Source organism: Schistosoma mansoni, assembly GCF_000237925.1.
Source record: "Schistosoma mansoni, WGS project CABG00000000 data, supercontig 0138, strain Puerto Rico, whole genome shotgun sequence".
NCBI lineage: Eukaryota > Metazoa > Platyhelminthes > Trematoda > Strigeidida > Schistosomatidae > Schistosoma > Schistosoma mansoni.
Window position 1 is genome coordinate 615850 of NW_017386041.1, and position 14306 is coordinate 630155.

Genomic DNA, 14306 nt, shown 5'->3' on the forward strand with positions numbered 1-14306 from the left:
CATGTATTGTTAGTAAGGATGTCGGACTTGTTATTTCTGAAGAATCACAGATTTCATTATAATGGATTATAACTCTTCCGTATGAAGACCTTCCAATACTCAAAGTTTATTCTGGTCAATTATTTAGTAACGGAGTCTATTCTATGATATGAGGTTGACAACCCTACGTTTAACTCAGCTTCGTTAACCAGGCTTAGACCAGAAGTATCGTTAGTGAAGCTCAAGGTAGAGTAATATACGTTCATTAAGATGTTATAAATATTAAAATATGCTGTGATATATCAGTTAGGAATGTATATAACATTATTCATTTCTAGTTCATTTCTATAGAATTATAATATGTATTAAATTAGTAGTACATATTAAATAAGTGCATTTAAGTTATGACATAATATTCGTGTCGTAGCAACTACTCCTTAGTAGAATTACAGTCAGCTGAAATAAGTAAAAACTAATTAGAACCACAGTTTACCTTTATGGAATAAATTTATAATTGGGGCTAACATGTTTCTTGAATGATCGGCTCAAACCTTTAGGTTAATCAGTTAGTAATTATGCAAATACTACAGTTCAAGATTTGTTATATCTAATTAACTTTCACTGTTAATTGAATTATGTACTACCGTGTTTTTACAAATTCCTTGCAATCTATCCTGAAGTAGAATACTGTGAGCATCAACCTGAAATATCACAATGGATATGATGAGGGGACAAATAGTGTTTTCATTGAAATTCACACATAAAACATATTTTTAATGGAGAACATATTGTGGTGTGGTTTACTTATATTCACATAAGCAGTATATGGTGAGGGTCAGGCATAGTATGTATTTTGGCAGAAAATCGTTAGGGAAAGAATAGGAATGAAACGCAACCGCTACGAAAGTGCATGAACAATGAAATCAGAGATGGACTGATATTTGCAGAAGGAGCAGTCAAGATTGAGACAATTGATTGTTATTTTGTAAATTAACTATTTACTGTATGGTTATCAGATTTGAGTGAGATTGTTTGTAATTTGTACTTAAATATATATTCGATAGTCCCTACCCGTGTTCTCATTCACTACAATATCACTAAAAACGATATTGAGTGCTTCATATAGAAAACTCTTCACCGTAACAATAGGTCTGATATAAATGAAAGTAATCATTATTATCTATAATACTCCGAGATAAATCTTTTGCTTATTTTAATGTTCAACTTTTATAATAATACGACAGATTATCTAATATTCATAATGAGTGTGATAAATGACATATTGGATTATTATATTCAGACTGTTGAGAATTTCTAAATTAATGCTACTACTAGTGACTTTACATAGTGACTAATTAATGAAATATTTAAATATTACTGATCACAAAATTAAACATTGCGCTGACAATTAAATTTTTCTCTCAAGAATATTGAGTATTGAAAGTATTGAATTGTAGGGGATAATATGTTGAATTGTTAAAAAAAACTATAGTTCAGAGGGGGTTTTGTGGAGAATTTAGTATTTTCACTGTTGAAATCATGAGTCAATTGAAGCTAGACCACCATCGAAAACCTGGAAGCACCGGACGGCCGTTTTGTCCTATTATGGGACTCCTCAGCAGTGCGCATCCACGATCCCACACTCGCGAGATTCGAACCCAGGACCTACCAGTCTCGAGCCGAAGCCCTTAACCGATAGACCGAAGACAATTGGTGGACGATCAATTGGTGGACGATCGCTCAAAATCGTGGATTGGTTGAAGTTAGACATTAACACCGTTGGATGCCGGCTCAGTGGTCTATCGGTTGAGTGCTCGCGCACGAGAATGGTAGGTCCTGTGTTCGAATCTCGCGAGTGCGGGATCGTTAATGCGCACTGCTGAAGAGTCCCATAATAGGACGAAACGGCCGTCCGGTGCTTCCAGGTTTTCGATGGTGGTCTAGCTTCAATTGACTTATGATTTCAACAGTGAAAAAATTATAGTGACAAGTACAAATTGCTAATTTACAAAAACAAACAAACAAGCAAACATAGACTTTATAATTGAAATCATGAGTCATTTGAAGCTTGACCACCATGGAAAACCGGGAAGCTTTGGATGACAGTTTCGTCCTATTGTGGGATTTCTCAGCAGTGCACATCTCTACAAAATCCCTTTCTGATAAACTTAGATTTACTGATAAATACATTGCATATAGGGGATCAGAAGAAATAACGTTTTTCAACTTTTTTTTCTTCTAATTATTGACTGATGATGAGAGCGAATATTTCCATAGACCAAAATAAACGTTATAAAAAAAGTATTAAACTAACATATGTTTTATATTCTATTTTTAAAGAGTTTTTTTTTTAAATTGTAGTTTTATGATAAAATCTTTAGTAGTAATGAAATAGAATAACTAGATCTGTACAATTTTCTTCCACCTGGTACAGTAGTTCATTTGTAAATGTCCACGTACATTTGTGTAAAAGTATTACAATAAGATCATACTGAGAAGAATATATATATATATATATATATCCACTTCCTGTCAGAAACTTTTATAATGAACAGCTGTATTAGTTCGATTATTTTTGTGTAAGCATAGAAAACATGGAATATGGGAAAATAAGCACGTGCTAATATATTGATAATTATTATAACTAATAATAATAATAATAATGAATATTATTGTCATCGGTGTCGTAAAGAGTTAATTAACATGTTTTTCACCTCTTTGTTAGTTTTTTCTTGTTTTTTTTCAAACCGGATGTGTTAAACTGTAGATTGTCAACAAAAGGAACTGAAATTTTTTTTATTTTTAAAGATAAACAGGTAAAGGATATGAGATGACAGATTAATTGTTAAACTTTTCTTAAACTACTTACTAATATTTCATAGGTTATACCACTAACAAACGTATTGATAGTAGTATATATGATCGAACTGATTAACTACAAAACAATAATCGAATATTCTTCCAGTAAAGATATTCGCATTAACACTGAATAGGATAATGACTTAGTAGAAACAGTCTTGATAACAAGTTATTTGAATAATATCTCAATGACGTGTAAATATCAAACATTGGAATTCATCATTAAGATTTACATTTTCTCAAAAAGATTTTGTTTCTTTGTCTAAATGACTTGATTTTTCATAGATAATTATTCATAATAAGCACATATGTGACCTTACTTACTTACTTACGCCTGTTAACCCTCGTGGAGGAGTGTAGGCCACTCACCAGATATGTGCGATCAGACTGTTCTAAGTGTATTACAGTTATATATCACATAGTTCTTATAATCTTTTTCTTCTCATTATATTACCCAAATTTATCAACACAACTAATTGTTTTAAATAATTCATGACTGACTAATTGATAAATAAGAAATATGTACTGAAAAAATGTTACATTGTGGTTTGGTAACCAGCAGAAATGGATTTCATTAAAGTTATATGGAGTTTAAGTTTAATCAATAGTATGTATAGTAAACATGTAAAAATCCATTTATATATGGTTGAATTCATTGATTCATCTTTTTAATCTTTAAGTGTTGTATTATATAGCTTACTTATCATTCATTGTCATTAATGTGTGTGTGTGTATGTATGAATTTTCATTCATTTTCTTAAGAATGCATTTGAACTTACGACTTAAAACTAGAACTTGTAAGGATTTATTTCGAAGATAGTCAATGATGCGAACTGATTGACCATTCTACGAAATATATATTTTAAAAAATTTCTAACTTTCACAAAACAACTCTAAGGATGGTTATTTCTATTGTAATCTTACTAACATTAAAATCGAAAACATGAATTTAGGGTCAGTTACAAAAAATTATATCCTATAGTTTCTAAATTTAGCTATATCACACTGTTGGGGCTCTGAAAACTCTGAGAAACATTTTATCCGATCAGCTTTTCTCAAAAACATCCAGAAAAGAAAAAGTCACGTGTCACATTTCTGATTTGATGATTACTTATTCTGCTACTATGTTTAGTGGGATTCCAGAACCTTCCAGAAGCTCAAGACCACCTGAAATGCTATAAATACCCTCAACTTTCCATACATAAACTAACCTTGGAGTAATGTTCTTTCAATACGTCGTACCTTTTTCTCGTGTGTCAAGTTGCCGTGTAGATTTAGCTTAGGAAACCAAATCAAGCGTTCAGTCAAGAGAGTTATCCCACACTTTAAAAAAAATATATATATACATAATAGTCTTTTGTATTAAAAAGGATTTTTAGAGTGATAACGTTTCTTTTATTTGAGTTAATTCATTTATTTTCTAAACTGGAGAAGAAAAAGGTGTTGAAATAAGTAGTATATATCTATTCAATAGCAAACGATATTCTTTTGTGAAGAAATCAGAATGTGTTTTATTTGCATATTAAAGTGGATATTAAAATTTTTGAGAAAAATAATAATAATAAAACAGAAATTTGTGTGAGACAGTAGCACAGTAGTCCAGCTGTCGATACGATAAGTGACTATAAACAAATGAATTCTTCTGTTGAATACAATAATTGAAACTATCAACTGAATCATTCATTTTTGAAACCCTTATTTAGTCAATTAAACATAAATACATACATACACACATGTGCGCACGTACACACGCACATATATACATATGAACTAATTTATCCTTTTAATTTTCTTTTTATGTTAACTTCATTCAACCTATACCTTTTTGTATTCTATAAGAAGTAAAATATTTTTTGTATAAACATCAATTTTGTCTTTTCAACTTTTTCTTCTTTTATTCTGTTTTCTTTCTTTTTTTTTCTCTTTGTGTTTTATCAAGTAAATGTGGTCACTAGTGATTTTTGTTTTTTCTCCCTTTTTAGGATACCACCAATAAGAAGAAGGGGGGTAAGTTTAATAAATGAATATATTAAAATGTTTATATTTAGGGATTTTTTTTTGTTTTGCATTTATATGCTTGGACATATTTTTCTTCTGTTGACTCATTTTTATTGATAGGGATTTAGATGTAATTGAAAATTGAATCTATTTTCTTCCTTTTTTTCTAAAAAATCGTTTGATTTAATTCAAGTAAGCACGTGCATTTTAAGTGTTTGTGTAAACAAATTAATGTATCAATTTAAGGTTGTGGAGATTGTTGAGTTTCAATTGAGATTATGAATAGATGAATACTCACTAGTGATTGACTTTAAGATGAGTTTCTTGGAGTTCTAGTGAGAAACTGTGAACAGTGAAGTTCAATAGTGTTTGTTGTAGAAGTAATTATTCACTGAAGACAATGGTGGATGATCGCGTATTATCGTGGATTGGTTGAAGTTAGACATTAACATTGTTGGATGCCGGCTGAATGGTCTAGAGGTTAAGTGTTCGCCTGTGAGACCGAGAGTCCTGGGTTCGAATCTCGCGAGGTGGGATCGTGAATGCGCACTGCTGAGGAGTCCTACAATAGGACGAAATAGTCGCCCAGTGCTCCCAGGTTTTCAATGGTAGTCCAACATTCATCCATTTATAATATCAATTGAAATTAATGTATGTAGAAGAATCATTGATACTAGATCATTTTTGTATTATCGGACTAATAGTGATTGTCATAATGTACATTGCAAAGTAGTTTTATGCATGAACCCTATTTGTATTTTAGTGGTAATAATCGAATATCAACTTGAATTTTAGTTATCCTAAATTTATAAAAAAATACATCACAACTAGTGATAATGCCGAATATTCTATAAGATATACGGTAGATAAGTAGTTAAATGGGGAAATAGAAGATTATATATTTATAATTGACGTACGTGATTATGCAAAATTTTATCTCAATTATGTAGACTGTAAATTTATGAAGATATTTTCGATGGAGTGAGGTTGAATATAAATGACAGAAGGTTATGGAGTCACGTTTTGTGTATCTGCAACTATGGAGTCCTACAGAACTGAGATGTTCACATGAATCGATCAATCAATAACAACCAATCTAATTATATTATCAACAAAAATCATCCATTTGAGGAGTAAATATTTTCTACCACCTCAGAACCAACGTAATGTTTATTTAGCCTTTTTAGCTGATCAAATTCTACCTAACGAATTGTGATGTGACTTATGGTCTAGGTACGTCGATACTGCTTTAGTGACGAGTGCCAGTTAACAAAAAACCTACAGAAATGATAAGGACTTTTGTGTACATCTACGGATGTTGAAAAGAAAACATTTCATAAAGTTAGTAGTTCATCACAGTACATTCTCATAATAACTTGAGGCTTAGAAATCAGCATACCCAATATTTTCATTGTTGCTTGATGATGTAAATCGTGAGGCTCGAAGTGGCAAATAATAATCTTCAGCCGATAAATAAATGTCAGACAGTAGAAGTAGACCTACAAATCTTAATTTTATACATATTAGAACATTGGTTTAATGGTTAAAGCAATTCTCTTTCAACCATCAGGTTACAGATTCAAATTTTGCTTTACTGTCTACTATTTAGACAGCTGAATAATATTGTCAACCTCTTTCAAAATAATTATGGTATTAAACTGATTGGATATGTGTACCCCGAGTTGACCCTATGAACTATCTTTTGTTTAATTTTCTAGTATATTTGAATTATGGTTGACAGAAAGATCCATATAGCTTGTTTCGTTCATTTTGATACGAGCTGAATACATCAAAATTTGTGTGAAAAAGTTCATATCAAGGCAGTTCACTCAGGATAAATAAAGATCAATGAAGACTGATAAAAATTTAGTCCTAATTATCAATAACAGCAAAATTCAAACTATTACGAATAAACATCATATTCATAGAAAAAGTCAGCGGATATCTGGGCTTGATAGCTCACTGAATAACTAATTGGGATTCGAAATGACAGATACTAACCTTGTGTCTCACCATGAACATTAACATCGAAATGAAGAGACACTCAACTGATGGGTCCCAAGTGAGACGAAACAGAGGTTCTAGATTCTACTGTTATTTATAATTCAAATATAATATCAATCAAAAGATTATTTACACACACTCTACATCTTAAGTTTATGTTCATCTGTTACATTTTTAAGCTCATGCGAAATTCAATCTTTACCTTGAAACTCTTTAATCTTATAGAGATGTCAAATAAAATTGTTACTAATTGATAGTCGAGTAAAAATTTCATACATTAAGCTTTGTATTTTACTTATTGTCGTGATTACTGGAATATACTTAATTTCACCTGATATATCGTAATGGACTGAAGCATAATTTAAACATTTACCGTAGTTGAGCAGTCAACCAGGAGTCTTCGTAAAACAAAAAAAATTATCTGTGAAGGAATTAATAATCTCACTTTATTGCATCAATCCACATTTGTCATAAGTATCAATGATATGAACAGATTCATCGTTGATAAAATCTTATTCTTCCTCCTTATCAGAATAGTTTGTGGAGATTGTGGTAATTGTAATAGTCGAATTCATGAGTCGATTTAAGTTAGACCACCGTTGAAAACCTGGAAACACTGGACGGCAGTTTCGTTCTAGTATGGAAGTTGTGAACAATGCCCATTCATAATCTCACACGAGGGACCCAAACCCATAGATGCTCATTGTTGAAGAGTTCCATACTAGGACGAAACAACTGTCCAGTACTTCCATGTTTTTCATAGTGGTCTAGCTTCACTTGACTCATGAACTCAACTAGTGAAATTACTATAATATCCACAAATGACCTTCTCATATTGATTAACATATGTTCACTGGTGACTGGCTTCAAGAGGTATTTCCTGGAGTTCTAGTGAGAAGCAGTAACCAGTGGAGTTCAACCAGGTCTGTTGTGAAATAGTAACTCACTGAAGACATTGGTGGATGTGTCGGTCAATTTCGTGGATTGGTTGAAGTTAGACATTAACACCGTTGGATGTCGGCTCAGTGGTCTAGAGGTTGAGCGCTCGCACGCCAAACTGATATGTCCTGGGTTTGAATCTGATGAGGCGGGATCGTGGATGCTCAATTCTGAGGAGTCCCATACTAGGACGAAACGGCTGTCCAGTACTTCCACGTTTTCCATAGTGGTCTAGCTTACATTGACACATAAATTCAACTATTAAATCTGTCTCCTTAATTGATTATCGAACCAGATGATAGATTAGATTGAATTCATTTATTTTCAGTTGTATCATTTGTATTTATGCAATACAAAGATTAATATTAAATGAACTTTGATTTATTCATCATTTATACTGTCATTCACTATTGAAAAATGACTTGTCAGTCAAGTTATCAAATGAAGTTTAATGTATATTAATTGGTCATTTGATTATTAATATTCTTATCATTATTGACATTAAGAATTAATCTATATGTGAATAACACCATTTATGTTAATAATGTGAATCAATATGATAGTTTAGATTCTACATATTAAATTTGATGAACTGACCACAATAAACATACACAGAAGGAAAGCAATAACTCATAGTTACTTGAAATGTATGTGAACTTATAGGTTGGACCTATATTTGTCAAAAGTATTTTGATAGAAGGGTAATTCATTCGAATTCAAATGAAACATATTGTTGAAAGTTCAACATTATTATCTAAGTTTTTCTGATAAAAATATATGTCTCAATAAAGTGTAACTGTTCAGGCTCTTTAATAATTAACTTAAAACAAGATCCATATATTGACTGTTAGGTTATACAAACTAGAAATAATCAAGCATATGTTAACTATGATTACAATTACCATTGAAAGATATTGATACAGATTTCATTAACATCGTTACTATTACAATCAAGTTAGAGGTATTTTGAAGATTGTTCAATGTGAAACGAGTTACATTCATTTAAACTTGGATGAAACAGCCATTCAGTCCACCTTGGTTTTCAGAGATTCCTCTATTTATATGGAGTGATTTTTTGAAGATCATTTTACTTTGTAGGTAACATTGTTCACGGATTGACTTGTGTTAGGGTAATATTAAAAACTATGAAGCATCCGATAATTATTTAGTCTTAATGGTTAAACATTCGTTGTAAGACAAGTAACTCCTGAATTCGATTCACGGAGTCCAAATATGGAACAAAGCGGTAGTTCAGTGCTCTCTATTTTGCAGGGGTACCCTAAATTAGATTAATTTATGACAAATGTAAATGACAGATTCGCTGACTGATTCAAACTGATTTTATTATTACCAAAATGAAACAAATTCTTATCTACTAAATAAATATTTCACTTTTACATTTGTGTCCTTTCAACTTCCTTTTCTCTTCTTTTTATTACTCTGTTAGGATGGGAAAAGGGAAAAAAAATACTTCTTTTGATTAGTTATATCGGCTTTTTTGTCATCCTAATTCTACATTTGTTTTATTGCCATAATAACAATAATTACAATTTTATAGCTTCCATAAAGTTAGTCTGTGGATTAAATACCGTAAAATGAAAATTATACTTTGTTTATATAGGAAACATACCCATACTTAAATGAGAATTACTATATATATGTCGGTACCCACCAAGTTACTAAACTCTTTGGGTAGATTACTACCTCTGCTACCAATATTATTCTTACTAATATTATTACCGTAGTATACTTGAAAGTGATTGTCATAACAAAATCAACTAAAATTTGGGAATAAACAACCTGTTTTACAGTATATTTCACAGAAAGTGAAATGGATTCTTGATGAGGTTTTCGGTGTAAAATTCTGAGGAAACCTAAAATAGAATTAGAAAAACACTCAATAAATCAGCTTTTTGTTATGCTCCAGTCAAATTGGTCGTACATCTATTCTTATGAATTGTATGGTAATAGATGATCGAAGGTAATTGGAGAGAAACTCTGCATAGAGTCATCTAACATCAAGACACGAGGGATACGATAGTGAATCATTAAAACTAGTGCATAAAATAGAAATGTGATAAACAGAATTCGAGCACTAATAACTTAGTAAATATATGTAATATTAGTTACTACTTAGTGATCATTCACTTTAGATATGGATGTTCTATATTTATTTCGTAGGAAATCGAAAGTAGGTTTTAACACTTCTGTTACAGTTTAATCAATTTAGTTCCATCTTACAAGAATCTATCAGATGGCAAGTTAAGATTAAATTTTTGACAATTTCTATCTCCATAACTTAGTATAAAATAACATTTTGACTTATTCAACTGAATAACTATCCTTATTCCAATCCACTTTGTTGTCGAAACGTTTTTTTTGAAATTTTTAAGAGGGCGACCATTATCTTGAATAACTATAAACTTCATGTTAAGGATTTGCTCTCAAAATTTGCTAACTTAAAGGAAACATAATTATCACCTTATTTTAAAGGTATAGAACTAGAACACATTAGTATAGACAAAAGAAGTTGAGAGATATGTGGAAAACAAAAGGTGGTATATATTTATATAAGACTGGTAGAACATTTTATGTATTGAACATCATCAGTGATTTCACATAGGTAATATGTAGAACATATCAAGTATGGAGTTCATACTTCAACTAAATCTACTGATTGTTCACTTTGAAAGAAATAATATTGTTAACCCAAAATTATTTTCTGGCTAGCCTTTTTTAGCAAGGCTGTTTTCTAGTGCATGCGGTTGCTAGCTCTATCTTCAACCTTCCTCTTTTATCTGGGATTGGAACCAGCAGTAACCCGAGAAAGGCCAGAGGCGGAGTTTTAATGCAAATGAAAGCAGTTAGTGTAGCAAGATCGTGAAATATAACACAGCCTGAAGCAACCCGATCTCGTTTGATGGACGAGGTCTGGAAGAAGTGGAAACCTTTTATGTACCTGGACAGCATCATCGATGAACATGCAGGAACTTATGCAGATGTGAAGGCAAGCATTGTAAAAACAAGTGGAGCATTCCTGTAATTGAAGAACGTATGGGACTCAAAGCGACTATCAGCCTATATCTAAGTCAGAATCCTCAATTAGAACGTCAAGGCAGTTCTGTCGCGCAAAGATGAAATTTTGAAAACTACCACAATCCAAAAAGTACAAGTATTTATAGACACTTCTCTACCCTGGATACTGCATGTTTGTTGTACGGAAACCATCAGCAAAACCTACTGCGAGAGAAGACAAACCAGCATCCAAATGAAGAGGAAATTAAAAAAAGAGGTTGGAAACGGACAGGACATATATTGCGGAAATCTCCAAACTGAATCACGAGCCAAACCCTGACCTGGGGTCCTGAAGGGAGAAGGCGGAGAGGCAGATCAAGGAACATTTTTCTCTGGAAACTGGAGGCAGACATCAGAAGAATGTGTAGCACTTGACAAGAACTGGGGAGGAGAACCGTGGACAGAGTTGGTTTGAGAATCGTAGTCCTCACCCTATCCTCCTCCAGCAAGGGTAACAGGCATAAGTAAGAAAGTATTTTGTTTTAGTGCTATGAAATTTCAAGGTTATAAACTTTTCATCTGATATCTGTATGTAATATATAGAATTTATAAGTATAACTAAATTACATGTTACGCATTCATATTAATGACATGGTACATCCTATTGATATTGCCTTGTGAACAAAAACATAGATTTACCAATATATAATAACTAAGAAACACCTTGATTCATCGAAGATATTAATTTCAGTTGAAAGTTAATCGAATCACATGATGATTAATTGTTTAATTTCTAAAATGCAGATTAGTTTCATTTAAAGATAAACTTGTATCAGTTTGAAAATAATATTGAAATTCAATCAGAAGTAGTTGTGTATTTCGACTCAGCATCGCATTCCACAACAATGTCGATCCTGTAACCTTGTACGAGATTGAAGTAAGAATCTTTAGTTCTCTCATAAAGAATACGTTCCATAAAACATATGTTTCGTAGGAAACTAGTTCGTATTTCGACATTATTTAACTAATGTTGATTAGTTATCGATATTGATAATATCTATTACAATTCCGAAATACGGATTTTACAGGACAATTACAGGAAAATTGACACACATTTAGTAATGAATAGGATCTAAGGCAAGACAAGATCAATGTGACTTATCTAACTCTTGTCAAAGGCTCAGCTTGACAGTCAACGACTTTATGAACTGATGCTTCCTTAGTCTGGCTCCTTCTATCTTTTCTTCAACCAATTTTTATAACAAAAGGCATCCTGAGTTGAGGTAGACAATTGTTTAGTCGAAATTAGTCAATTGATCATATGTTATTGTTAGATTAAAATCTAGTTCGAAATTGGTATTAGACAGTTATTGATAAAAATGCACATCAAAATATAAATCTTTTACCTCTATCTAGTTTGAAAATTATGGAAGCCTATCATAAAACGGACACACATTGAGGAAATCATCCAACTGCGTCACAAGACAAGCCCTCACATGGAATCCTGAAAGCCAATGGAGAAGAGGAAGACCAAAGAACACATTACGCTGAGAAATGGAGGCAGATATGAGAAGAATGAACAGAAACTGGATAGAACTAGGAAGGAAGGCCCAGGAAAGAGTGGGTTGGAGAATGCTGGTCGGCGGCCTATGCTCCATTGGGAGTAGCAGGCGTAAGTAAGTAAGTAAGTAAGTAAATAAGTAAGATTGAAACAACGTTATTAATTTATTGCACTATAAACTATTAAAGTTGTTTGTAGCTGGGGTGTTTTTAAAACAGATCATAACTGTGTATAACTGTTAAATCCCGAATCGGTAGACAAAACAGTGAAACATTACACATTGTATCTGTAAAATAACCATTAGTATCTTGACTTTCAGTTTGTATTTCAATATAACGTTATGTTCTATTAACAGACAATTTTATAATTCATAAGAAATAATCCGGAAAAATATAATTAGAAATTCAAGGGAAATATTTCTATGCCACTGATTTATTATCAAACCGTGTCATTCGAATTAATTCTTTGATGAAAATGTGACAGGTCAAGTTAAATATGTTATATGAGCAAGTCAGTCAGAATAAAGAAAACTGCATTTGGAATTCGACGTGAAATTCAGAAATCAATGGCATATCTTTCAGTACATGTACACTATAAAGGTAATCAAGTAAAATTGTTTATAATGCTTAAAATTGTTAGGAAAAATTCCTCCAACCTTCACAGAGTGAAAACGATAATGTTTTACATTTCCATACCGAGGTAATGAACGAGAACACAGGTGGGACAACCAATGTATTTAAATATAAAATTACAGAATATATTGGTAAAATATGAGAACCATACACTGAATACTTCATTTACAAATTTCCATCATTTGTCGTTTACAATTCTATATGATTATTTTAGTCCACAACTCCTTTCTATTTTCTTCTCTATTCTCTTCAACTCTATCTTCTTAGCCTTCTGCTGTCAAGTTCTCCACTTTCGGCTGTTGTTACATATTACTTATGTCAACAGACATACAGCACACACTGTAATCTTGAGGAAACTACTGCTCCCTGACGGATTCGATCCCGCGTCACTCAGCTTCAAAGTCAGAGACGTTACCACTGAGTTACTCGGGCCGCGACCGACCTCCTGTAGGACTGAGATGTAATCACAATTGATTGATCACTAGGTGGTAATCAATATCATGCGTGTCAAATCCTTCTTAGTGCACGCAGTGTCGAGCCACCTAGATTGGTGGTCACATTGCAACTTGATTGATAGCATTCGATCAGCACTAAGAAGGACTTGACACGTATGACATTGATCACCACCCGGTAATCAATCAATTGTGAATACAGCACACATATATATTCTTCACATAACAAGTGAATTGATTAGTTTTTGTCTAAATTTATTCATTTTATAAACTCATAAAAATTTTATTAATTAGCGGTTCACTTTATGAATTCGGAATGATAAAATTACCCATTTTTCTGTCTCATAACTCTAGCTTGTTAATTCTTGTTATTAAGCATGTTGTGTAAGTTGGTAAATTCTCTATATATAACTATCTATTATTATGAGAAAGACCAAAGAGATTTTTTTGTGTGGAAATATATCTGAACTCAGACAAATTTCTACAAAATTAAGATCGTCAAAATTCCCCCCCAAAAGAGCCGTAAGTAACCAACAAACGTTTTAACAGATTTCATTACTTTTGTTGCAGAAGACATTCGATTCATATAGGCTTTGTGTTCATTAACTAAGTAATAGCTTTAAAATTATACGACCATCATAAGAGTTGCTTGAGTCAAACTTTGTACTTTACTTTTACCGATGAATAATATAGGATAAACAGTTATTGGATTGATATAAAAAAAATGTTTAGTTTTTTGATTTTCCTAAATATAAACTTCTTTCATCATCTTTCTTTTTGATAATCTACATAAGATTTTCTGATTATTATATAATAATAGTCGTTTAATGACATTGTCTTTTTCGTGTATCTGACTAGTTATTATTA